Here is a 27,583-nt window from a genome sequence, read left to right on the forward strand (position 1 = left end):
TGGAGCGTTGGCCTGCAGACTGAAAGTCCCAGGTTCGATTCCAGTCAAGGGCATGTGGTTGCAGGTGCACCCCCAGTAGGGGGTGTGCAGGAGGCGCTGATTGATGTTTCTGACTCTCTCCCTCTCTCTTCCTCTCTGTAAAAAAAATCAATAAAATATTTTTTTTTAAAGTGTCAAGAAATATTAGAACATGGAAATAGCAAGGTGGTTCCTGAGAAAAGCAAACAGAATTACCATATGATCCATAAATTCCATTTCTGGGTATATACCTAAAAGAAGTGAATGCAAGGATCATTTGTGTTCAGAGAAGCATGTTCATAATAGCCAAAAGGTGGAAAAACTCAAATGTCCATCAACCAATGAATGAATGAATAAATAAAATATAGTGCATATATATGCTCTATTATATATCGATATATGCAGGGGCCTGATCTGGCGGGGATCTCCCTTTTTTGCGTCCCGCATGGAAAGAGAGCTGAAGGAACCGGTTCTAAGTGGAGGCAGCCAGGGATTGAGAAATAATAGAAATAAAGGGAGAAGACAGAGAGATATATTGTAAGTTGGGAGCTGGGAGGGCCACCGACCTCCTTTGCTAGAAAGACAGACGACGGCCTCCTGAACCACGCAGCACATCTATTTATTCTCCAATCCAACAAGGGGGTTTCACAGGAAAACAAGGAGCCTGGGAGGGCCCAGGTGCCACCCCTCCTTCCTCTGGACAAACACAAGCCAGGATCTCCGCACTCCCAGGGCGGAGTGCAACTGACATGACTCCGCCAATAACCTGGGCCCAGTCAGCAACAATCTAAAGAATGTCCAGGTGTCTTCCCATTTAGCCCTCTACAAATATATACATATAATATTATTCATACTTAAAAAGGAATAAAATTCTCAAATATGTTATAACATGGATAAACCAGGAAGACATTATTCTAAGTGAAATAAGGCAGACATCAAAGAACAAATATTGTGTTATTCCATTTACATGACTTACCTAGAAGAGTCAAATTCATAACTACTATAACAGTGGTCACCAGGGCTGGAGGGGAAGGAAATGGGAAGTTATTGTTTAATAGGTATACAGTTTCAATTTGAGATAAAGAAATATTTCTGGAGATGGATAGTGGTGATATAGTTGTATAAGCTGAATGTGCTTAATGCCACTGAACTGTACACTTAAAAATGAGTAAAATGGTAAATTTTGTGCTATGTATATTACTGAATAATAAAATAACTAGGATAATCATATTATTTTAAATGACTGAAGTGACCATAAGGAGCACTTCCAAGAGTGATTGCTTCTGGAAAGCAGGAAAAAAATAGGCATAGCGACTTCTGCTTATTGTTAAAACCCTTGGTAGTCTTTTTAAAAAGCTATATACTAGCCCTAGCTGATATGGCTCAGTGGATAGAGCATTGGCCTACGAATCAAAGGGTCCTGGGTTCGATTCTGGTCAAGGGTATGTACCTTAGTTGCAAACTCCTCCCCAGCACAGGCCCTGGTAAGGGCTTGTGCAGGTAGCAACCAATCAATGTGTTTCTTTCACATCAATGTTTCTTTCTGTCTTTCCCTCTCCCACTCACCTTAAAAATCAATGGAAAAATATACTCAGGTGAGGATAAATAAATAAATAAATAAATAAATAAATAAATGCTGTAGGACACACAGGGCCTGTGTGGCTTAGCGGTTAAGCGTCCACCCAGGAACCAAGAGGTCACCAGTTTGATTCCTTCTCAGGACACATGCTCAGGGTTGCAGGCTCGATCCTCAGTGTCAGACATGCAGAAGGCAGCCAGTCAATGATGTTCCTATCTAATTGATGTTTCTATGTCTCTTCCTTCCTCCCTCTCTAAAAATCAATTTTAAAATGTATATTTTTAAAAATGCTATAGGGCAGGGTTACTGAAAATAAAGATGAGAGGATGTCCATTGAGTTTGGCATTGGGGTGAAAGGAAATAGAAGAAAGTAGAACATTAAGTATAGACCATTATTTCAAGAGGTTTGGCTAATGAAGGAATAGCTGAGGGAACACTGGATAAAAAGACTTTGGGTTGTTTTTACGAAAAAATAACCACAGATATTTTGTTGCGGTTACAAATGTGGCAGAGTATAAGGGAAGAGCAAAGAATTTTTAAGAGATGGGCAGGTGAAAAGAATGGTATTGAACTGGAGAAGAAACACATTATCCCTTGAAATAGGCAGAAAATCTTAAGAACTGTAGTTGCAGCCCTTCAATTCAGAATTAGTCTTGTATTCTCCATACAAACCAACCCTGACCACAGAGCTATTCTTAATAGGACAGAACCTAGGAGAATTCCAATATTCATAATGCAAGCGAGTATCAACTCCAGATGTGATCATTCAGGGAGAAAGTTTATTTTGGGTCTAGCTTTCCCTGCCATTGAATGACTTTGGATCCATCTCACACCTGTCAACATGGCTATCATCAACAAATCAACAAAAGACAAGTGCTGGCAAGAATGTGGAGAAAAAGAAACCCTCCTGCATTACTGGTGGGAACAGTATGGCGTTTCCTAAAAATATTAAACATGGAACTTCCATTTGACCCAGTAGTCCCACTTCTAGGAATACACTGAGTGGCCAGATTATTATGATCTCTGAGTCCATAATAATCTGTCCACTCAGTGTATATCCCAAGAAAACAGAAACACCAATCAGAAAGGATATATGCATCCTTATATTCATAGCAGCACAATTTACAATAGCTAAGACTTGCAAACAGCCTAAGTGCCCATCAGCAGATGAGTGGATTAGAAAACTGTTGCATATCTACACAATGGAATACTATGCTGCTGTTAAAAAGAAGGAATTCTTACCATTTGCAACAGCATGAATGGAACTGGAGAGCATTATGTTAAGCGAAATAAGCCAGTCAGAGAAAGATAAATATCACATGATCTCATTCATATGTGGAATATAATGAATAACATAAACTGATGAACAAAAACAGAACCAGAGTCATAGAAGCATTAAGCAGACTGTCCAACCTCAGAAGGAAGGCAGGGGGTGAGGAGGTAAGAGATCAACCAAAGGACTTATATGCATGCATATGAGTATAACTTATGGACACAGATGGCGGGGGGGGGGGGGGGAGGTGTGTGTGTGTGTGTGTGTGTGTGTGTGTGTGTGTGTGAGGAGATGTGCTAGGGGGTGGGGTTGGCCAGGCAGAGGTCAATGGTGGAAAATGAGACTTATGTAATACTTTAAACAATAAATAATTTAAATTTAAAAAAAGAAATAAAACACTGGATCTGGGTAGCCTTTTTCTGTTGAGTGGGGAGTCATAAGGCACCCTGTTACTATGGTATTCCTTTAGTCCTGGGGTTCCTAAAAATTTTGCCTTTCTCTTTATACCTCTCAGAATTCTCCTTTGATTGCCTCTTGAATTATTTATAGGATTTATCGTTATACTTAGCTGAAAGGAGTAGAGAGAAATGAGTCTATGCCATCTTATACAGACTGGAAGAAGAAGATCAATTTTGTATTGGTTTCTGCTGCTGCACTTCCTAGGAATGACTCAGACTTTCCTGCCACCATTTCATGGGCAAAGAAAAGCTCAGGAGGCTTTGCTTTGCTTAGTATATTTTTGTTTTTTGATTGTGAGTATATATGTAATTACATTTATTTTTGAGAAGAAAGGCTGGCAGAGATCAGCCCTGAAATGGCAACTGTGTTACAGTGAGACAAGTACTCTGAGAGGACACTGAGCTAGCTGTGGATTTGTTTTGTCTAGAAAATCTCCTAGGAGTGCCACTGTACTCAAAGGATCATATTTTAAAGAGTCAGGGCAACCAAAATTTTGTATTTCTAGACAGGATGAAGGCAGAAAAAAAGATTTTAAAGTATTCTCATTTTGTATAAAACCTTCGGGTACAGTGTGTGGCATATTCTGTACATCAGTGGTCCTCAAGGAAAACAGGATGTCACTGGAGAAGACTGCCTCTTTTGGTATGCTGAATCACAATCCCTCAAGAATGTTCTAATTCCTGGTATTTGTGAATATGTTACATCACATGATAAAAGAGACTTTGCAGGTGTAATTTAATTAAGGATATTGAGATAGGGAGATTATCCTGGATTATCTAGGTAGGGCTAATTTTACTACAGAGTCCATATAAGAGAGGCAGGGAATTAAAGAGAGTGCGAGAAAGATTTTCAGATGCATGTGTTGGCTTTGAAGATGGAAGAAGGGGCTATGAGCCAAGAATGCAGGCGGCCTCTAGAAACTGGAAAAATGGCTGATTTTAGACTTCTCATCTCCAGAACTGTAAGGTAATAAATGTGTGTTGTCTTAAGCTATGACGTTTTTAGTGATTTGTTATAGTTGCAACAGAGAGCAAATGTCATGATCAGATGTAGGAGGTCAGGGAATACTGCAGAGCAGTAAGGGCATGGCTGCTGCATAGGATATGCTAAAAACATGAGACTCCATTCTGAAAAGGTGAAACCTGAGAGGAGACTGTTCAGTCTAGACAACTGCTGCCCAATATAACTTCCTGTGGTGATGGAAATTTCTATATCTGCACTCTCCAATATGGTAGCCACTAGCCACATGTGACAATGTGAACTTGAAATGTGGTTAGTGCTACTGAGAAACTAAATTTTTTATTTGATTTACTCCATTTATATTTAAATTTTAAAAGCCACATGTAGCTAGTGATTACTGCAATAAATAGAGTGGGTCTCTAGAAAAAAAAAAAGAGTCATGAACACAGATTGGTGATTGCCAGAGGGAAGGGGGGTGGGGAAGATAGAAGAGGGTAAAGGGGGAATAAATGGTGATGGAAGAAGACTTGACTTGGGGTGGTGAACACACAATACAATATACAAATATGTATTATAGAATTGTACACCTGAAGCCTGTATAATTTTATTAACTAATGTTACTCCAATAAATTCAATTTTTAAAAAAGTACATGAACAAGGTGAAAACAAACTTATTCATTATATTCTTCCATGATAGACACTGGCCAGTGTAGCTCAGTTTCTTGGATTATAGTTCTATACACCAAAAGGTGGCAGATTTGGTACCCAAACAGGGCACATACTGAGGTTGCAGGTATGATCCTGGGTCAGGGCTTATGAGGGAGGCAACTGATTGACGTTTCTCTCTCTCTCTCTCTCTCTCTCTCTCTCTCTCTCTCTCTCTCTCTCTCAAAAGCAATAAAAAATTCTTCAATGCTAGAGAACTAGCTTGTCAGAAATAGCTTATATCAAATTAAAGAAACACCAACACTTCTCTGGAGATCAGATTTTTCATAACAGCAAACCTAAAGAGAAGAGAAACATCTAAATGGTATGTAAAATTGCTATCATAAAACCCATAAACTTCACAAGAGATGCATGGCATCAATCCTAGGTCAAACAGCTGTACATTAGAAGAACCTAGGATACACTGATCTCAGACTCTGACACCAAAAAAAAGTAAAGCGGGAAATTGAAGGAGAGAATTTAAAACACACAGAAATCTGGGATCCATTTAATAGAGAAAGATATATTCATACATGCCTTAGAAGTCCACAGTAAAAGCAGTTGGTCATAATGGCCACTCTGAGTCACAAAACAAGGTTGTGTTACATTCTGAATCATCTGTTTAAAAAGGCAGAGCAGTGAGTGATGCAATCTTAAGATAGAAAAAGAAAAAAAGTCAACACAGGAAATGGGTAAATGCAAAACAAAAAACTCTTTCTCCTGTTGTGCAAAACCCCTACTTTTAGGTCTCCAGCAGCTATGCTATATTATCTACTCCAGCTCCTTGGCACTGTCACTTACACAGGATTGATATACACCAGGGTTGGTAACTCCCTTCAAGTACTCCTCACCATCATCATCAACACCATTCTTCTGCCTTACTTGCCACACAACTTCCAAATCTGGATCCAAGCCATCATCCACCACCGCTGTTTCTATTTCTAGGCTACTGAGCCCTGGGGAGGAAATAACACAATGGTATACACAGGATCATGGAAAGTATGGCCTATGTGGAATATTACATAGCAAGCAGTTAAATATGCAAGAATCTATATCTATAAATATGGAGAAATATTCAAAGCACTTTAAATTAAAAAGCAAGCCCAGCCAGTGTGGTTAAGTAGGTGTGTCAACTCATGAATCAAGGAGGTCACGGTTCAATTCCTGGTCAGGTAAATGTCTGGGTTTCAGGCTTGAACCATAGGAAGCAGCTGATCAATGATTCTCTTTCATCATTGAGGTTTCTATCTCTCTCTTTTCTCTCTCTGAAATAAAAACATATTTAAATTAAAATGCAAATTGGGAACACAAATGCCTTTTGTGTTCCCAATTAGCTACTAGAGAATAAGAACTTTAAGAAATAAAGCAATTTACCATCACACCAAAAAAAAAATTAAGATACCTAGTTAAAATTAACTAAGGAGGTAAAATACCTGTAATGGGAAAACTAAAGGACACTGGGGAAAAAAATAAGATAGAGGAAGACACAAATGGAAGAACATACCATGTTCGTGGATTGGTAGAATTAACATCATTAAAATGTCCATACTACCCAAAGCAATCTATAAATTCAATGCACTCCCAATTAAAATACCAATGGCATATTTCACAAACTTAGAATAAACTCTCCAAAAATTCAGCTGGAATAAAAATAGACCCCAAAAAGCTGCAGCCATCCTGAGAAAGAACAAAGTAGGAGGGATCTCAATACCAGATATCAAGCTGTATTACAAAGTCACTATTCTCAAAACTGCCTGGTACTGGCATAAGAACAGCCATATAGACCAATGGAATAGAATAGAGAACTCAGACATTGACCCAAACCACTATTCTCAATTAATATTTGACAAAGGAGGCTTGAACATAGTCAAGATAGTCTTTTCAATAAATGGTGTTGGGAAAATTGGACAGATACATGCAAAAAATGAAACTAGACCACCAACTTACACCATACACAAAAATAAACTCAAAATGGATAAAGGACTTAAACATAATATGGGAAACCATAAAAATACTAGAGGAATCCACAGGCAGAGAAATCTCAGACATATGCCAAAGCAATTTCTTTACTCATACCACTCCTAGGGCAATGGAAACTAAAGAGAAAATAAACAAATGGGACTACATCAAAATAAAAGGCTTTTGCATAGCAAAAGAAACCATCAACAAAACAACAAGAAAGCCCACTGTGTGGGAGAGCATATTTGCAAATGTTATCACTGATAAAGGTTTAATCTCCAACATTTACAGGGAATTCATACAACTTAACAAAAGGAAGATAAACAACCCAATTAAAAAAATGGGCAAGGGACCTAAATAGATACTTTTCTAAAGAAAACAGAAGGAAGGCCAAGAAGCACATGAAAACATGCTCAAAGTCACTAATTATCCAAGAGATGCAAATCAAAATGACAATGTGATACCATCTCCCACCTGTCAGAATGGCTATCACCAACAAATCAACAAATGACAAGTGCTGGTGAGGATGCGGAAAAAAGAACCCTCGTGTACTGCTGGTGGGAATTCAGTCTGGTGCAACCACTGTGGAGAACAGTATGGAGTTTCCTCAAAAAACTGAAAGTGGAACTCCCATTTGACCTAGTGATCTCACTTCTAGGAAAATATCCCAAAAAACTAGAAACACTAATCAGAAAGGATATATGCACCCCTATGTTCATAGCAGCACAATTTACAGTAGCTGAGATTTGTAAACAGCCTAAGTGCCCATCAGCAGATGACTGGATCCTAAAACTATGGTACATCTACACAATGGAATACTGCACTGCTATAAAAAAGAAGTGCAGTTGCAGCAGCATGGTTGGAACTAGAGAGCATTATGCTAAGTGAAATAAGCCAGTCAATGAAAGAGATATAACACATGACCTCACTCATTTATGGATAATAAAGGACATTATAACCTGATGAACAAAAAGATAGATAGAAAGGCAGTAAGGCATCAAATAGACTGTCAAATTACAGCGGGAAGTTTGGGGAGTTGTGGGGGGGAGAGATAAGAGATCAACCGAAGGACTTGTATGAATGCATATATGCATAACCAATGATGCAAGACACTGGGGGTGAGGGCATGTATGGGAGTGAGGTGGGGGGGCAATGGGAATGGGAAGATATGTACACATGTAATACCGTAATCAATAGAAAATAAATTTCAAAAATAAAAAAGCAAATGATAACACACCCCTATTACCCTATATAATAAAGAGATAATATGCAAATTGACCCTCACACTCTCACAAGATGGCTGCCTGCAACCAGGCCGGCAGGGGGGTTAGTGAGGGATGACCAAACTATTGAACAGCAGGCTGTGTGGGGTAACCAGACCAGCGGGGAGGGTGGTGGCCATGAGAAGTGACCAGGTTGGAAGGGGGGGGGGGCAGTTGGGGGCAACCAGGCCAGCAGGGGAGTAGTTAGAGGTGACCAGGCTGGCAGAGGGGGGCATTTGGGGGTGTTTAGGCTGTCAAGGGGGCAGTGAGGGGTGACTAGGATGGTGGGGGGGGAAGCTAGGGGCAACCAAGCTAGTAGGGGGGGCAGTAAAGGGTGACCAGGCAGGCAGGCAGGTGAGCAATTAGGAGCCAGCAGTCTAGGATTGTGAGAGGGATGTCTGACTGCTGGTTTAGGCCCGATCCCTGGGATGGGGCCTAAACTTGCAGTCAGACATCCCCCCAAAAGTCCCGGATTGGAGAGGGTGCAGGCTGGGCTGAGGGGACCCCCCACCCCCATGCACAAATTTCATGTACTCTGGTAGCTATAATGAAAAAAGGTAAGTACTAACACATGTTGGTGAAGATATGGAAAAGATGAAACCTTCATAGGCTGCTGGAGGGAATGTAAAATGATGTAGCAACTTTGGAAAATTGTCTTGCAGCCCCTCAAAATGTCAAACATAGATTTACCATCTGACCCAGCAAGTCCTCTCCTAGATATATACTCAAGAGACATAAAAATTTTTGTGCACACAAAAACTTAAAATTTAGTATTCATAACAATATTATTCATAGTAACCAAAAATGAAAACAACCCAATTTCAACCAGCTGACTAATGGATAAACATAATGTGGTCTATAGAAACTATGGAATGCTTACTATACAGCAATAAAAAGAATAAAGTACTGATATATGCTACAACATTAATAAGCATTGAAAACATTGTGCTAAGTGAAAGAAGCCAGTTACAAAAGACCACATATTATATACTACCATTTATATGAAATATCCAGAATAGGTAAGTCTATAAATACAAAAAGTAAATTAGTGGTTACTTATGTTTGGGGAGACAAAGGGGTAATAGTTAAAGGATATAAGAGTTTCTTTTGGAGGTGATAAAAATGTTCTTAAAATTTACTACAGTGGTTTCACATATTTGTAAATATGCTGAAAACCATAAAGTTGTACTCTGTAAATGTGTGAATTGTATAGTATGCAAATTATAGCTCAATGAAGCTGTTATTTTTTAAAGCAAGTGATAGAATAATGCATGTACTATGAGCTCATTTTATATAAAAACCAAAACTACATATGCATGCAATATAAACATTTGGGAATGTATGTAAATATAAAGAAAATTATTTCGAAAGATATCTACCCATCTGTTAGTATTGCTTACTTCTGGAGAAGGAAGTAGGATTGCCTTCTGCAATTTCACACTTTCCTGTTTCCCCTCCTACCACTCTGTTGCTTGTCCAAGTTGCTTTTGTAGGCATTCCTTCCTCTGCTCATCCCTTTAGAACAGGGGTCTTCAAACTTTTTAAAGTGGGGGCCAGATCACGGTCCCTCAGAGAGCTGGAGGGCCGGACTATATGAACTACTAATCCCTACTGTAACACCTCGGCTGTGCTCACTGCCCAAAAAACCTGGCGGGCAGGATCAGACTCCCCTGGGGGCTGCATGTGACCCGCGGGCCGTAGTTTGAAGACGCCTGCTTTAGAATCTCATTTTACTCTTCAGGCTCTCTTTAAGTGATCCTAAGTTTACACATTTCCTATTACTTCAACAATCTTCATCCATATTAACTCATTTATTCAACCAATATTCATTAAGCTCCTACACTAGGTACTGTGCTGGATGTTAGAAATTCACCAGGAATGAGGCAAATAAAGTTGCCAAATTATAGTCAGGAGTATAGAAAACAAGAAAAGCAGGATGGGATGAGATCAGAGATTCAGGCAAGGGCTATGTCTTACCAGTTCAAAGCAAAGAGCTTATATGTTATACAAAGTATAATTGGAAGCCCTTGGAGGGTTGTGAAGCAGGGAGAGTGATATGATCTGATTTACATAGTTAAAGGTTGGATCTGGTTCTTATGTAGAGAACGGCCTATTAAAGCAGTGAGAGTAGGGAGGAGACTGCTGTACTGATCTGAGAGAGAGAGAAAGAAAGAGAGAGAGAGAGAGAGAGAGAGAGAGAGAGAGAGAGAGAGAGAGAGAGAGAGAGATAACATTGGAGTGGACTATGATGGAGGCCAAGGACAATAAGAGAAGTGGAGAGATATGCATATGTTTATTGGAGATAGGATCAGTGGGATTTGCTGATAGATGGGGTATAGATGAAGGAGAAAAAGAAATCAAAGATCACCCCCAGTATTTTGGCTTAAGCAACTAGCTAGATGGTGCATGCCATTCTCTATACCTAGGAGGACTAGAAGGGGTGGGGATTGGTTCAAGAACTGAGTTTTGAACTTATTAAATTTGAGATGTGTATTAGTCATCCAACTGGATATCCTAAGTGGATTGCTGGTTATAGAAGTCTAAACCTTAGGTGAGGTGGTCAGAGCTAGAGATGAAAGTTTGGAAATTAAAATTCATCAGCATAAAGAGAGTATTTAAAGCCCTAGGAATAGATAACTTAAGAAGAAAGTGGAGAATGAGAAGAGGGACTGATATCTTTGTATCTCTTGTCCTAACCTCTTTCTCCCATTTTTTAGAACCACATATCAAACTGCCTTACATAAAGCCAACACGTTTTATAATGACTCCATAGAAATCTCCAAAATTGGTTATCCTTCTGTATTGTCTATCACGTACTCATCAGTTGATTGGGTATCTTTGTTTAACATCTCCAGTACTGTCCCCCACCTTTCCATCCCCATTATAGTTCCTTTAGTAACTCATGTATAGATTACTATAATAGCCCTCTCACTGGTGTCTCTGCCTCTAGTCTCCCCACTCTCCTGCTGCCAGAAGGGTCCTTCTAAAATGACTTGATCATGGTAGCTACCTGCTTAAAAACCCTTGAATTGGTTCCCATTGTTCAAGATAAAGTACAATTTCTTAAACTGAACTTAAAAGGCTTTTCAGTCCTTGGTGAGGTAGCTCAGTTGGTTGGAGCATCATCCCATTTACCAGTGGTTCTCAACCTTCCTAATGCTGCAACCCTTTAATACAGTTCCTCACGTTGTGGTGACCCCCAACCATAAAATTATTTTCATTGATACTTCATAACTGTGATTTTGCTACTGTTATGAATTGTAATGTAAATATCTGTGTTTTCCGATGTTCATGACCCACAGGTTGAGAACCGCTAGCAGGGTCGCCTAAGACCATTGGAAAACATAGATATTTATACTACGATTCATAACAGTAGCAAAATCACAGTTATGAAGTAGCAATGAAAATAATTTTATGGTTGGGGGTCACCATACCGTGAGGAACTATATTAAAGGGTAGAAGCATTAGAAAGGCTGAGAACCACTGCCATATACCAAAAGGTTGCAGATTTTATTCCAGGTCAAGGTACATACCTAAGTTGCAGTTTTGACACCAGTTGGGGTGCTTACTGGAAGCAACCAATTGATGTATCTCTCCCCCTTCTTCTCTCTCTAAAATCAATAAATATATCCACAGGTGAGGATTTTTTTAAGGCCTTTCAGGATCTATTTCTTGCTGACCTTTCCAACCTTATCTTCCACTTACTCCCTCTTCCTTACATCCTAGACATACCAATTTTATCACAGCTTTTAGTCCTGTGCACTTATCATCCTTGTTTAACATGTGCCTGAAATATTCCTCACCACAATCTGTTCTACAGCTTTATGAAAAGTTTCTATATTGCCTTCCAACCAACCCAACTTGATCTCTTATTTTTCAATGTCCTTTCAGTATCCTGTACATGCTTCTATCTTTATTGTCTGTAACACCTTATTATATTTATATATTCAGTTATCTTTCTCTCTCTACTAGTCTATAACCTTAATTAGGGAAGAGATGGTACTTACATATTTATGCTTTTCTGACACCTAATATAGTGCCTAGCATATAGCAATCACATCAGCCAATATTTATAAAGTGTTTATCAAGGCCAAGTAATTCTGTGTTTTACATGTTATGATTCATTTAATATTTACTACAACACTATAAGGTAGCCACTAGCATTATGACCAATTGGCAAATAAGGAAATATAGACAGAGAGGGTAAGTAACTTGCCCAAGGTATCACAGCTAATAAGTAGTACATACAAGCCCAGGCAGTCTAGCTCTAGAGTCTGTGCTTGTAATCACTAGTCTCTCAGTAAAGATTAAGTAAATGCCTGTTCCAAGAATTGGAAATTGGGAATTCGAGGCATGGGATTTTTTTAATGTTATTATTCTGACCTTGACTATTTCATCTTTTCTTTCATTTTAAAATCTCATTTTGTTCAGAGCTCAAACACAATAAAGTTGCAAAATCAAATAACAGATCCTTTGCTATAGAGCTCAAAGGAGTAAATAAGGACAAATGTCATTATCCTCAGACCTCTAGGCACTAGCAAGGTTGATTTATTGGTGCTCAGTGACTAGAGCCAATGCACAAGAAAATAAGGACTAAACATCATAACATCTTAACATCATAACAGCAACCATTTACTGAGAGCTCTAGAGATGCCAGGCACTTCGTAGGAGTTTCACATGGATTACCTCATTTAATATTTCCAACAGCCCTCTGTGATGTATGCACTGTTATAATCTTCATCTAACAGATGGAAAAACCGGCTCAGAGAGGCTAGGTAACTCATGCAATTCAAGGTCTATTCCAGGGTTGCTGACTGCAGAGACTCCTTTAAACCACTGTGGTAGATTGCCTCCACTTGCCTGTCAACTGTGACTCTGCTGCCCCCATGGGATAGTCACTAGCCACACGTGCCTCTGTAAATTTAAATTAATTAAAATAAAATTTTAAATTCAGTTCTTCAATCACACTAGGCGCATTTCCAGTGCTTAAAAGCTACATGTGGCTAATGACTACCACAGAGAGAGCACAGACAAAGAATATTTCCCTCATCACAGAAAGTTTTATAGGACAATGGTGCACTACAGTGTATTGTCTAAGACAGGGCAAGTTCTACAAATGCTGCACCCTTCTCTCTACTCTGCCAGTCTGGCTCTTCTCATTTTAGAGCAGGAGTGAGGAGCGTCCAGGCCAAGGGCCATATACCAAATCCCTCAAAATCATTTGGTCTGGCCCAGCTAAGGCATTAGGAGTGAGCTCATTAAATGTTTGATACCATATAGCAGGATAATCTTTAAATTGATAATTTTGTATGCCACACTAATGATGTTATAAGTAGTCCAAATGGCCCTTGGTATAAAAAAGTTCCCTCACCCCTGCTTTAGAGTCTCAGGGAAATTTGGAGGCATATATCAAGGTAATAACATTCATTATTGTCCCTTCCATCATTCATCTTCTCAACAGTGTCATTCTTTCTATCCACAGTCTGTAATTCATCATCATGTCCCATTCCATTCGCCAGTTCTCAGAATGTAGAGCTCCTGTTCAATACTCCTTCTCATCCTGCCTCCAATCCAGATCACTGGTAGGGGTCAGACACTTCATAACCACAGGTATGAAAGTACCCCCTAGAAGTAGAGATCCTTGACTGCTGTCGGCAGTCACACCCTGTCTTACCACCTGCTGCCTGCTCTGCTCACCAGAGGGAGGGCTCACCCTGACTCTGGTCCAGCAATCCTAAGAGAAGCTGAAGTGCAGCCACTTCTGGCCATTTTCACTCCAATATAATTTTGGAGCTAATAAAAAAAAGACCTGGAACCTTTTTTAATTAATTAATTAATTTATTTCAGAGAGGAATGCAGAGGGAGAGAGAGATAGAAACATCAATGATGAAAGAGAATCATCTGCTATCTCATACACACCCCCTACTGGGGATAAAGTCTGCAACCCAGGCATGTGCTCTGACAAGGAATGGAACCGTGACCTCCTGGTTCAAAGGTTGATGCTCAATCACTGAGCTACGCTGGCTGAGCATGACCTGGAATATATTTAAAATCACGTGTTATCCAATGTAAGTGAAATTTGATAAGATGCCACAAGGCAGGCTTGTTCTAATCTGCTCTGTACAGAGAGAGAAGTGGGAGAGAAAGGAGACAACACACCCTGAGATAGGAGAGCTAAATAAGATACACTTAATTACCCGTGGTCGTGGAGAACAGAAATGACAGGATATTAAATTCAGCAGATAATCCAAAAAGGCACTATGAATACATTTATGTGACCCATCCACACCCTACCTCTAGTCCCAGCAGATATATCCCTCTAATTGTCTTTTCTCTGATTGACATTAAAATGAGTACATATTTTCCAAGCTCATTCCAGCTGATGGCTAGAGATAGGGTGTGGATGGGTCACATAAATATATATGCACAATAGCAGGAAGATGGAGAAGGGTAAGGACAGCTTGAAATGATCAATTAGCTACAAAAATCTCAATGTAGAATTTGTGAGCCACCTGTACATACTGTCCAAAAAGAGGTTCTGCCTGTCAAAGCAAATGAAGAGTTGAATCACCTAAGAAACTTCCTGGAGGCCCACACCACAGGTGTATTAAGTCAAATCAGTGGTCTCAAGCTGGATGTCTTTCAGTCCCTAATACTGCCAGTCATATGGTAAAAGGTGGCGGAAATCAGAGAATTTTTATTCCAAAAAAATTATCATACAGTAGGAACACCAGTCGAGCTTGTGCCACTTAACAATGAGCTTGTAATAGGGAAAGGGAGGGTGGGAGGGCTCTGGCCCCAATCATGTGATATGTGGGCCATTCTGTCTCAGAAACAGTTGCATAAGGGTGACAGTAAGCAACACTCAGGGTTTTGGTTCAGTGAGGCTTGACGTGGTTATAGCAGAGTGATAATAGAGCAAGGAAAGGACTGGAGGGGGGTGGGGGGAGGCAAAAGACAGAATCAATGTTCCTGAAAGCAAGAGTCCTCACTAGAGACATTTATTGGTTTCTGTCTTCTCTCTGAAGGGGAGAAAGTAGGTCAACACCCTAAAAACTATCACCAGGAACAGTGGGTCTGAGAGGGAATCATTCACTTAGCCCTGTCAAGATAAAGCAGTAAAAGACACGCCTTTCATTTTAAGGCATTTGGCTGAGGTCACTTGGCTTTGAAAAAAAACTTGAGCTGTTGATTCTTTGGTGTGTATTCCCTGTAGGCCCTAGGAGCTGGGTGCAAGGGGAAGCTTGCATTTTAAAACCACATCTGAATGGTTGGCTGGCATGAGCTGGCAAGCACAGGAATGTTTATGAGCAAACTGTGTGCCTACTTTGGCTTTCAGACAAGGTGGACAAGGCTGGGGCAGCTTGGCTAAATATAGACAGCACAGGGAGGCCTAGGAAGCAGGAGAGCTAAGTTTCACTCCCAGGTCTCTGTGTTAACCTTGAGACAAACTCCCTGAGTGTCGTACATTCATAAACTAATTTGTTCTTAGTATTGTAGTAAGGTTGGAGTGTTGAATAAGTTTTCCCCAGGCCTAGAGAAGGGTTTACACTGAGTCTGCTGCATTTTCTTGTCTCATCTCCCTTCAAAAGATCCAAGTTTTGGGAAGAGACTAGTTGTGAAGGTGGAGTAGTTTATATACTTATGGAAATAGTACAAAGCTATGATGACCCACTGAGAGCCACAAGTCCTCCTAGATTAACAAAGGTTGCTGCCTGACCAGAGCCAGAAGGAGATACCTGATGCCTGGTATGAAGGTAAATGTGGCAGAGAAGCCTACAAGAGATGCCAAACCAGAGCTCCTACTGTATAACATATGGCTAGCAGGCAAGCAGTGTGAAATGCAGGGATTTAAGTAGGCAATTTTAGTAGGAAATTCAGAAAGCGAGCAGTTCCTGTCCTTTGTCATTGCCCATATGCCATTCCCTTCCTCAGCAAAATTCTACTTGTACAGAAGCAAGGAACCAAAACCAAGGAAACTTCTTTTCCAGTCTGCAGTTAGGTATCAGTGTTCTTAGAAAAAACCTGGACTAGTCATGGAACAGGGGAAGTTGAATCCAAGTAAACTTGTTAGTATTTCCTGCCTCAAGACCCTTGGCCCCACCCTCATTTCTTAACACTCCCACCAGAAGTCAGTGTATCTGTGTGTGTATCAAGAATATCTGGGAGGGGCAACTATTTTTTTCTGATTTTAAAAGTTCAAGTGATTATTTCACATAATTAAAAGCATAAAAGAAAATATAAAGCAGAAAAAAATCACTATAATCCCCTCACTTAAAGATTACTATTGTTAATAGCTTTTATGTTAATTTGGAGTACTCAGGCCTGGATTCAATCCCTGGATCTACTGCTTACTTACAGCATGACCTTGGTCAAGTTACTTAACTTCTATGAGTCTCAGTTTTCTTATCAGCAAAATGAGAATAAGCCTGGCTCAGAATAAGGTTTGTTTTGTTATATAAATTTATATTTTGCAGTATAGGCAATAATTATGATTCTATTTGTACAAAACAAAATATTATAAAAGAGTTCATCCTAATTTCCATATGAGCTGCTGAAAACTGTATTTTTTTAATTGCTATGGTATCCTATAACTTGGAGACTCCTTTATGTAATTTTCAAGTCTATATGTGACTACAATGATATCAATAAATAATTTTATTTGTATAGTAATAAGTGTGGTTCAAAATAATATTAGAATGAATAAATTAAAGAAAGCTGCGGAGCAGGGAATGAGACTAACCATAGTACTCACCTTCAAGTGTTGTTGTAAGAATGAGAAAATTCATGTAAAGAGGATTAGAAGTTCCTGGAAAATAGTAAGTAATCAATAAATATTAGCCACCAGCATCATTATTACATGTTCCTATATTAAAAATCATCCACATTGGTGTCCGCATAATATTTCATCTTGTGATTATACTATCTCCCTAGTGTTTAACATGTATGTTGTTGTTAAAATTTCACCATTACAAAACTGTGGCAATGTTGCACATATATCTTCTTGTACATCTCTGGTCATTTCCTTAACATAAATTTCCTAGAATTGAGTTTACTGGGGGAAAGGTTATGACTATTTTTAGGCCCTTGATACAGATTGCAAAATGGCTTTCTAGAAAAGTTGTATTCATTTACATTTCTAACAGCAGGGCATGTAAGGGCCATCTTTTCATACTTTCACCAATACTAAGTAATGACATTGCCTGTAAGTCTTTGCCAATTTGATAGGGGGAGATGGTGTCTGATTTTGTTTGTATGACTTTGATTTTAAGGGATGATTAACATTTAAGCTAACTTTCTGTTAAACTTATACAGGACTTCATGTGTTTCCAGAGACAAAATCCATAATGAAGCCTTCAGGGATCATAAAATAAAAACACACAGAGGACATTTGCAGAAAGTAATTCACAGCTGACTTATTGATACACATATTTTAACCATATTAATTGAAAAATATAACAAATGGAAAAGTGCATAAGTATTATAAAGTAAATATTTCTTAATTACCATATAGGTCAAGAAATAGGGCTTTGACAGCTAACTCAGAAGCTCAACATATGTCCATTCCAATTCTGAAATTAACCCCCATGCCAACTTTTATGGGAATCCTTTTCTTTCCCTTATAGCTTTATCACCCAAGTTGAAGCCTTAAACACTATAGTTTAGTTTTGCCTTTTAAAAATATTTTCAGTATTTTTTCTTAGTAACTATTATAATTGCAATAAAAAGATTACACTGGATTACAATAGCATATAACTTAAAGAAGCAAATGTTCAAGATGCTTATTTTTTAAATGGTGTATTATAAACACATAAAAATATATACAATTTCCCCCAGGTATATAAGTAAACAACTCTGTCTTAAACTTAGCATATCACTTGATATGGTTATATGTGTTGGTTCAGTTTTAATACAATTCCTCCAATGTTAGTATAATTTTAAGATTCCCCGTCAAGCTTAAATGTCAATTACAAGATTCTGATATTCAATCTTTTTTTAAACCCATTGGATAGGTCAGATTTCTTAGTTTCAAAGTACAATACTCACTCTGACTAGTTTAAGGAGAAAGAAAACTTATTAAACAAGACTAGACAGTCCACTGGATCTCTTGATACTCATAAAGCCAGGCTTTTAAGAAGCCAGGAACATGGTACAACCATACAGTGAGTGCTGCCCTGGCAAAAACACAACTTCCACTACCCTTGAAAAAGATATCAACTCTGATTTTGAGTAAACCAAGATGGCTGCATAGGTAAGCACCTAAACTGCTGTCTCACACAGCAATTTCAAAACTACCTAAAAGACAGAACAGACATCATCCAGAACCACAGGAAAGGTGGATGAGTGGAAATTCTACAACTAGAATAAAAGAGAAAAGCTCACAGAGAATCAGAGGAGCTGCAAAGGGCTGAGGTATGAGGACACACATGTAGAGAGGAAGGGCAGCTGAGTGCCTGGCTGGCTTTCTCTGGCAGGAAGGGGAATGAAGCCCCCAACTGCTCTGAACCCCAGTTCCAACTGCACTGAACCCCAGTTCCAGAGAAACTCTGTGGACCCAGGCTCATACAGGGGGAATCTGGACTGTCAGGTAGACAGAAAGGCATGGAGACTCGGAAACTCAGGGAAGCGGCAGAGGGCAGGGGTCTGGAGGAATGCGTGTGAGAATGTGTGCAGAGAAGACTATGGAGGTTGCTGCTAGGTCTCCCTAGTGGAAGGGAATCTGAAGCTCCTGACTGCACTGAACCTCAGTTCCGACTGCACTGAATCCCAGTTCCAGGTGAGCCCCTGGGGACCCATGCTCTTACAGGGGGAATATGGACTGTCAGGCAGAAACTCAGGGGAGCCACTGAAGGCTGAGGTCTGGAGGCACAAGCGCAAGGGCAGGGCTTATGGGAAGCCAAGACTGTTTGCTCAGCCCTGAGACTATGCCCCATCCAATCTGACCACAGAGGTTTTTGCAATTTTGCAAGTCTGGTCCTACAAGGCTGTCTCCAGCACAGGTCTCCTGGTGTAGACACAGCTGATACACATAGCCAATTGGCCTAGAGGTCAATTCCTCCCAGTGATACCAAAAACAATCAAGACTTAACTACAACATGGCTGTACACACAGACCACAAAGGGGTGCACCAACAGTGTCCACCTCAGGTAACTGGGGAGGCTGACCTACTGGGCCATATAGGAAACCTAGCACACAAAGCTACCCTACCAACTCAGGGAAGCAGCAGAAATGCTGAGACAAAGAAACAGATCACAAATGAAAGAAATGGAGGAAAACAAACGACTGGATATAGAATTCAAAACCACGGTTATAAGGTTTTTAAGAATTTTCTAGAAAAGGCCGATAAATTTAGCAAGACCCTCAAGGATATGAAAAAGAACTAACTAGAAATTAAACATACACTAATGGAAATAAAAAAATATTATACAGAGACCTAACAGCAGACTAGAGGACCACAAGAATCAAGTCAAAGATTTGAAATACATTGAAGCAAAAATCACTCAACAGGAAAAAAACAAAAAGAAAAAAGGATAAAAAAAATTTGAAGATAGTGTAAGGAGCCTCTGAGACAACTTGAAGGGTATCAACATCAGAAGAAGAGAGAGAACAAGATACTGAAAACTGATTTGAAGAAATAATGACTGAAAACTTCTCTCACCTGGTGAAAGAAATAGACTTACAAGTCCAGGAAGCACACAGAACCCCAAACAAAAGGAATCCAAAGAGGACCACACCAAGACACATCATAATTAAAATGCCAAGAACAAAAGACAAAGAGAGAATATTAAAAGCAGCAAGAGAAAAACAGTTAATTATCCACAAGGGAGCACCCATACTATTGTCAGCTGATTTCTCAACAGATACTATGCAGGTCAGACAGGAGTGGCAAGAAATATTCAAAGTGATGAATAGCAAGAACCTACAACCAAGATTACTCTACCCAGTAAAGTTATCATTCAGAATTGAAGGGCAGATAAAGAGCTTCACAAACAAGAAAAATTTAAGGAGTTCATCACCACCAAACCAGTACAGTGGTGCCTCACACAACGAACTTAATTCGTTCCAGGAGCAAGTTTGTTATGCGAAAAGTTCGTTATGTGAAACGCGTTTTCCCATAACAATGCATGTTAAAAAAATAATTCGTTCTGTAGCATAAAATATGCTAAGATGACATCAAAAAGATAAATTTTTTGTTATTATTTTTATTTAGATACATCTAAAAACATTTTTTTAAAAAAAAAAAAACACACATTTTTTTAATTTTAAGACAGACTAAGTAGAGTCTACCAAATCTTGCACATCTTCATCCATTTTCTGCTTTTTGGCCGATGGTTTCATGAAAAACCTGTCCAAAGTCGTTTGTTTTTCTCTTTTCTCCAACATCTGCCGGAAATAACGGACAAGAGTATCGGAGTAAAGATCGTTGATCCTGTTTGCTTCAGCTGAATCCGGATAGTGGGCATTGGTAAACTCCTGAACTGCTTTCCATTTGACCAGGATGTTCTTGATGTCAGCAGTTTAACTTAAAAGGACGACTGCCGTGATACGTGCGTGATTTAATTCGTAATGAAGAACGATTGCTGCGATACGTGCTTAAGTTAAGCGCAGTGACTAACGACTGCCTGCAGTGCCTGCGCGGAAGGATGCAATACATCGGCAGCGATTCTGGAAGCTCGGGCGACTTCGTTGTGTGAAACGAAGTTCGTTGTATGAATCATGAAATGAAGTTCGTTGTGTGCAGCGTTCGCTGTGCAAGGCGTTCTTTATGCGAGGCACCACTGTATTATATGAAATGCTGAAAGGTATTCTTTAAGAAGAGGAAGAAGAAAAAGTAAAGATAAAAATAATGAACAACAAATACACATCTATCAACAAGTGAATCTAAAAATCAAGTGAATTAAAAATCTGATGAACAAAATAAACTGGTGAATATAATAGAATCAGGGGCATAGAAAGGGAGTGGAGTAACAATTCTCAGGGGGAAAGGGATATGGGAGGTGCAGGAAAAGACTGGACAAAATAGTACACCTATGGATGAGGACAGTGGGGGGAGGGGAGGTAAGGGCAGAAGGTGGGGTGGGAACTGTGTGGAGAGGAGATATGGGGGGGAGGAGAAACAATTGTAATAATCTGAACAATAAAGATTTATTAAATGTAAAAAAAAAGATATAAATTCCCCATGATCCTTGCCTTCCATTTGAAATTTTTAGACTGCTGGGATCTCCCTTTAAACAGCCCCTAGAAGACCATCAAAGAGACCTCTGGGCTGGATAGATGCAAGCTACCTGATGTGACCCCTCAGATGCTTGCTAATTTCTCCTATCCAGGACACTAACATGTCCTATATTGTCTACCAGAAGGCACAGAAAATCTTTCTGTATATTTTGGTGTGCATTTTTTTTCTTCTACTCAACTCCCTAGTAGAATGTAAACTTTAAGGGCAGAAGTAAGTTCATCAGTATAAGTAATGAAATAATGATTATTTATTAATTGTCTACTATATTCATCAATAAGTGTTTTTGAATGCCTACTATGAATTTGACAAAGTGTTAGATACTGAGGATCTCCCTGGGGACAAGATAAAAATAAGGCTCTTCCCTCACGAACATACATTCTAGTCACTTTTGAGTGAAAACAAATATATAAACAAATACATAATCATGATTTTAGATGAGGGGAGGGGCAAAGCTACCTTAGAATGATCAACGGATGTCCCCATGAGATGCTGAATATGGAATAAAACATAAAGGATAAGAAGAATCCAAGCATTTGAAGAGTTAGGGGAAGAACAGTCTTGGAAGAAGGAATATCAAGTGAGGAGGGAACAGACCCACTCACTTGTTCAGAGGCCAGAGTATGATGAGTGAGCAGGGGAGAAAAATGTTTAAATTTTAATGCAAGCATGTTGAGAAGCCATTGGAGGTTGTGAACAGCAGAGTTACATAATCTGGTATACATTTTGAAGGAACACACTGGGTGGTGAATGGAGAACAGGTCATAGGAAACAAATAGTAACACATAGAAGGCAAGTAATTCAGATGAAAGGTAATGGTTTATAGATTAAAGTAGATGAGAGGATGATATGCACCTTTGGGATATACTTAAGAGTCAGAGCAGAGTCAGTAGGAATTACTGATTGGACGTGGGAGGTGAGGGAAAAAGGAGATTAAATGATAACACCCAGAATTGGGGGGCTTTAGTAATAAGAGTAAGTGATGCTGACAATTACTGAGGTGGAGAAAAGTAGTGTAAGGTACTTCAGAATTCAAGTTCAGCTTCTTGTTAAAGTGCCAATATCTATGGGGCTGAGCATAGCAACTAGACAGTGATACACAAGGTTTATTGCAACAAAGTGTACACACATACAGGGTATCCCCAAAAATGTATACATACTGTTTTCTGATAGCTCAGTTGATAATTCCTTTTTCCCCAAATTTAACCCATTGGAATTAATAATTATTCAAAATGTGTATAGATTTTTTGGGACACGAAATATATATATGAATTGAGCTCAGAGAAGAGGTCAGGTATTGTGTTTTTCCATGATAAGAGGATATATGAAATACTATGTAAGACACAGTTTGGCTGAAAGAGTTCATACAGAAAGTCTAGTTGATCAGTCTTTTCATGTCTCCAGAGGAGCCTGGAATCATAATTGACACTAGACCTAATCCTGGGAATAGGGCCCTCATGTCCCTGATTGATGGTGTTGTATATATGTCCAGGTAAATGGGGTATGTTGTACCAACGCATAAGGATTTCTCAAGATTGTTTAACAAGATGCATGACATACCTGGTTTCAATATTGGACTCCCAAGTTTCATCCCATAAAAGCCTCAGGCCCTGATTTTGAGTGGGCTTCTTTGGGCAGAAACATGTCACAGATGTCCCTGTAGTTTACTGCTAGTTGTTCCTGTGTGGCCCTGTGTAGGGAAGGACTTGGAAGCCTACATCTGATCAATGACTATATCACCCCACCTCCGCTGCCTTTCTCTGTTGCAATAAACCTTTGTTGTTAGTAAAACCTTTTGGCATGTCTTGTCCTTCTAGTGAGTCAACCAACTTGGAGTGGTTGAGGGACTCCTGAAACATAGCCTTTGCCTTCAGAAGCTTAAGTTTTAGCTGGAAAGGAGAAAGGAACATCCATGAAGCAACATTGATGCCAGCAGGATAAAATAGTTCAGGCAGCCCTGGCATAGGTACTAAGTCTTCATTCACCTTTGTGTTCCTCAAAAAGGGCTCAGCAACTGGGAGGTCTTCAGTAACTACGTGCTGAAATTAACAGAAGAGGTAGAACTTGCTGGTTGTGTAGGATTTTGAATAAGCTAAGAGAAGAAGGAGGGCATGCCAATTGGAGAAAACAACTTGATGAAGGCCCAAAAGCAAGAACAGACAGTGTTTGTTTGTAGAAATCTGTACTCTTAGTTTTTCTGCTCCACAATGCCTGGCCCAGTCACCAAACAGTGGGCATTTAACAAAGTCTTCCACTTATCTGGTATCCATGTCCAACTTTGCTGCCACACCCTTGTTAGACATTTCCCTGATTTTTCTGGGCAGTGCTAAGGATGAGCAGGGAGGTGATGGCAGAGCATATTCCTTCTGCATTCACTCAAGTCGATTGCAAGAGAGTAAACTGAGGCTGAGATGTCTAGTTCCAAATATCTCTGTGTCACAGATGAATGGGCTAATCTCCCTGTAATTCAGTGATTAGAACTCTATTAATCCTGAATTCCATATGGCAGTTCCAAAATCAAAACTCCCAGAACGTATGCATCTCTAATACAGTCTTCTCATATTCCCAAGGCAGCTTTCAAAAGAAATAGATTAATAACTACTTCACCAAAAGAGAAGTTCAGGTGAAGAGATACATGGATACCAAGGAAAAGAGAAGATATTCTTAGAAATGGACCAAAACATTTCTTTTTTTTAATTTCTTTTATTAATTAAGGTATTACATATGTGTTCTTATTCCCCCATTACCCTTCCCTCCCTCCCATTCATGCCCCACCCCACTGTTGTCTGTGTCCATTGATTAGACTTATATGAATGCATATAAGTCCTTTGGTTGATCTCTCCCACTTACTCCTACTGTCCCCTACCTTCCCTGAGGTTTGACGTTCTGATTGATGTTTCTCTGTCTCTGGATCTATTTTTGTTCACCAGTTTATGTTGTTCATTGTATTCCACAAATGAGTGAAATCATGTGATATTTATCTTTTTATTTAAGTGAAATAAATCTTCAACAATTTTGATCAGCTCCCACAGAGAAGGCACTAGGCACTCCCACTACTTCTGGGGACTTCCAGTGCCTTTGAGGGTGCTGCCACCTCCCCTGGGCACTACATCTGCTCGTGCTAAGAAAGCCAGCTCTGCCCTGTGATGCTATGCTGGACTTAAAATTATTTCTCTCCTACAAATTCAGGACTTGGTTATTTGGCTAGTCTTTATTTCCAGCTATTTCATTTTGATGAGTCCTTTCTCAGGAGACTTCTTAATCCCGCATGGAAATAGGTTCTTGGAAGTGGGGTCTCTAGGCAGCTCGTTGGCAAGCTCAGCTTAAAGTTCAGACAGAGTCTACATAAATACAGGCTTGAACATGTACTATAAACATAAAATAAATGTCATTTATGAGATCTGCTCAGAGGAGGAGTTTAAAGCAGTAAGAGCTTGCAGACCTAGTTCTAACTGCTTTAGAGAGAGAAAGAGGGGGAAAGAGAGAGAGAATGAATCTTGATGCTCAGCTAGAAGACAAAATGAGTATTCTAACTCTACTATATTTCTCCATGCTAATAACTATAACCACTTCATGTCACTAGATGCATAAAGAGTGGTTGTCTTGGAAAACATGATATTTTTTTAACTGTTTTTCTTTGTTTGCTTTTGTTGGTTTTTTTGTTTTTATTTATTTATTTATTTATTTATTTATTTATTTTTAAAATATGTTTTATTGATTTTTTTTGCCCCCCTCCCTCCCTCCCATACATACCCTCCCTCCCCAGAGTTTTATGTCCATTGGTTGTACTTATATGCATGTATACAAGTCCTTCGGTTGATCTATTATCTCCCCCAGATCTGCCTCCCCTCCCCGCTGTAATTTGACAGTCTGCTTGTTGCTTTACTGTCTCTATATCTATCTTTTGGTTCATCAGTTTATAATGTTCTTTATTATCCATAAATGAGTGAGGTCATGTGGTATTTCTCTTTTATTGATTGGCTTATTTCACTCAGCATGATGTTCTCCAATTCCATCCAGGTTGCTGCAAATGATGAGAATTCCTTCTTTTTTATGGCAGCATAGTATTCCATTGTGTAGATGTACCATAGTTTTTTGATCCAATCATCTGCTGATGGGCACCTAGGCTGTTTCCAAATTCTGGCTATTGTAGATTGTGCTGCTATGAACATAGGGGTGCATATATCCTTTCTGATTGGTGTTTCTAGTTTCTTGGGATATATTCCTAGGAGTGGGATTACTGGGTCAAATGGAAGTTCCATTTTCAGTTTTTTGAGGAAACTGCACACTGTTTTCAAAAATGGACCAAAACATTTCTGTCTGATGAACAGGAAAGTGAAAGGAAAGTTTGGATCTTAGACCAGGGGTGGAGATCGTCTGGCCTGGGGGCTGTATAAGGCCTGATAAATCATTTGGTCTTGCCCTGCCAAGGCTTTAGGGGTGAGTTAATTGAATATTTGGCCAAATATAGCAGGCTAATTTTTTTTTTTAAATCAATCTTTATTGTTCATATTATTACAAAGGTTCCTCATTTCTTCCCCCCTCCACCAGGTTCCCACCCCACCCTCTGCCCCTTCCCCATCCCCCATTGTCCTCATCCATAGGTGCACAGTTTATGTTCAGTCTCTTCCTCCCTCCCTTTCCCCGATAGTAAATCCCTTTTCAGATAGTAAATCTGTTACTTAGCATTTTCTCATATCAATAATACCTCCACATGCCCAATGATACACTTCACACAAAAGACATTTCCAAATAGGTCAACCAGCCTCATCCAGGCCCCACCCAAGGCACTCACAGATCAACACCCCAGCGTTATACTAACTCAACACATCCAGATCTAAGCCTTCATCACTTGATTCAGCAGACCCTCAAGTTCCCGCAAAAGTTTCCAGCCATGTCTGAGAGGCAGCCGTGGGCAGGGACAGGCGAGGAGCGAGCTGTTTCGGGCCTGGCTGCTCCGGGCCTGGCCTCTGTTGCTCTGGTTCGTTCCACAACCAGCTGCTCCGGGTCTGGTCACTGCCGCTCCCGACCTAGTTGCTCTGGACTTGGCTGTTGCTGCTACAGGCCTGGCCGCACCCGACCCGGCTGCTCTGGGCCCGGTTGCTCCGGTCCCGGCCGCTCCGGGCCTGGCCGCTCCCAGCCTGGCAGCTGCTGCTCCGGGCCTGGCCGCTCCCAGCCTGGCAACCGCTTCTCCAGGCCTGGCCACTCCCAGCCTGGCAGCCACTGCTCCGGGCCTGGCCACTCCCAGCCTGGCAGCCGCTGCTCCGAGCCTGGCCACTCCCAGCCTGGCAGCCACTGCTCCGGGCCTGGCCACACAAGACCCGGCTGCTCCGGGCCTAGCAGCCTAATTTTTAAGTTGATAATTTTGTATGGCCGAGAGTGATGTTATAAATATCTAATTGATCCTAGGCAGAAAAAAAAAAAGTTCCCCACCCCTGTATTAGACATTAGAGATCATCTAATGCAACCATAATCCACTCTTATCTGGCAGATGAATAAGAGTTTTGTCTAAGATCCCACAGAAGACCACAGCTGATCCAGGACCAGAACCCGGTTTCCTGACTCCCAGTCCAATGCTATACCACATTTTAGTGCCTTGTTTAGTAATTCTACTAAATAAGAATCATCCCGAAAGAAGGCAGAAACAGTAAATTTCCCAATTAGAAACCACTCCCCAGTGAAGCAGGTTAAAGGCCAAAACAGGGAAGGGATGGAAAAGGCAAAGCTAAGGCATTACAATTACACAGGCTAAGGGAAGCATGTTTCTGACTGCTTTATGAGTTTGGCAGCCTCATTGCTTCTTTGCTTTGAGCCAAGCCAATCATACTCTGTCATGGGGTGTCAGGTCAGGAGGAGGAGTGAACAAAACAGACCTTTCTGTTGGCAGAGGTGCATGACCAGCTTATTAATCAGCCAAAAGGAGGGAGGTAATGAAGATGCATATGACAGCAGCAGAAAGCCCTGGCTCAACCAAAATCACCTCCCAACCAAGGCCTGCCAGTGCACAGCAGTGTCAGAAAGCTCATAGTCATGCAAACAGGATAGGCTGCCAGAGTGGAATCTGCAGACCAACCTCTGTGCCCTACCCAGAACTCTGAGTCAGAGTTGGTGACTGGCTGGGCTGGTTCATCAGC

Source organism: Pipistrellus hanaki (assembly GCF_964339955.1).
Source record: "Pipistrellus hanaki genome assembly, chromosome: X".
Taxonomy (NCBI): Eukaryota; Metazoa; Chordata; class Mammalia; order Chiroptera; family Vespertilionidae; genus Pipistrellus; species Pipistrellus hanaki.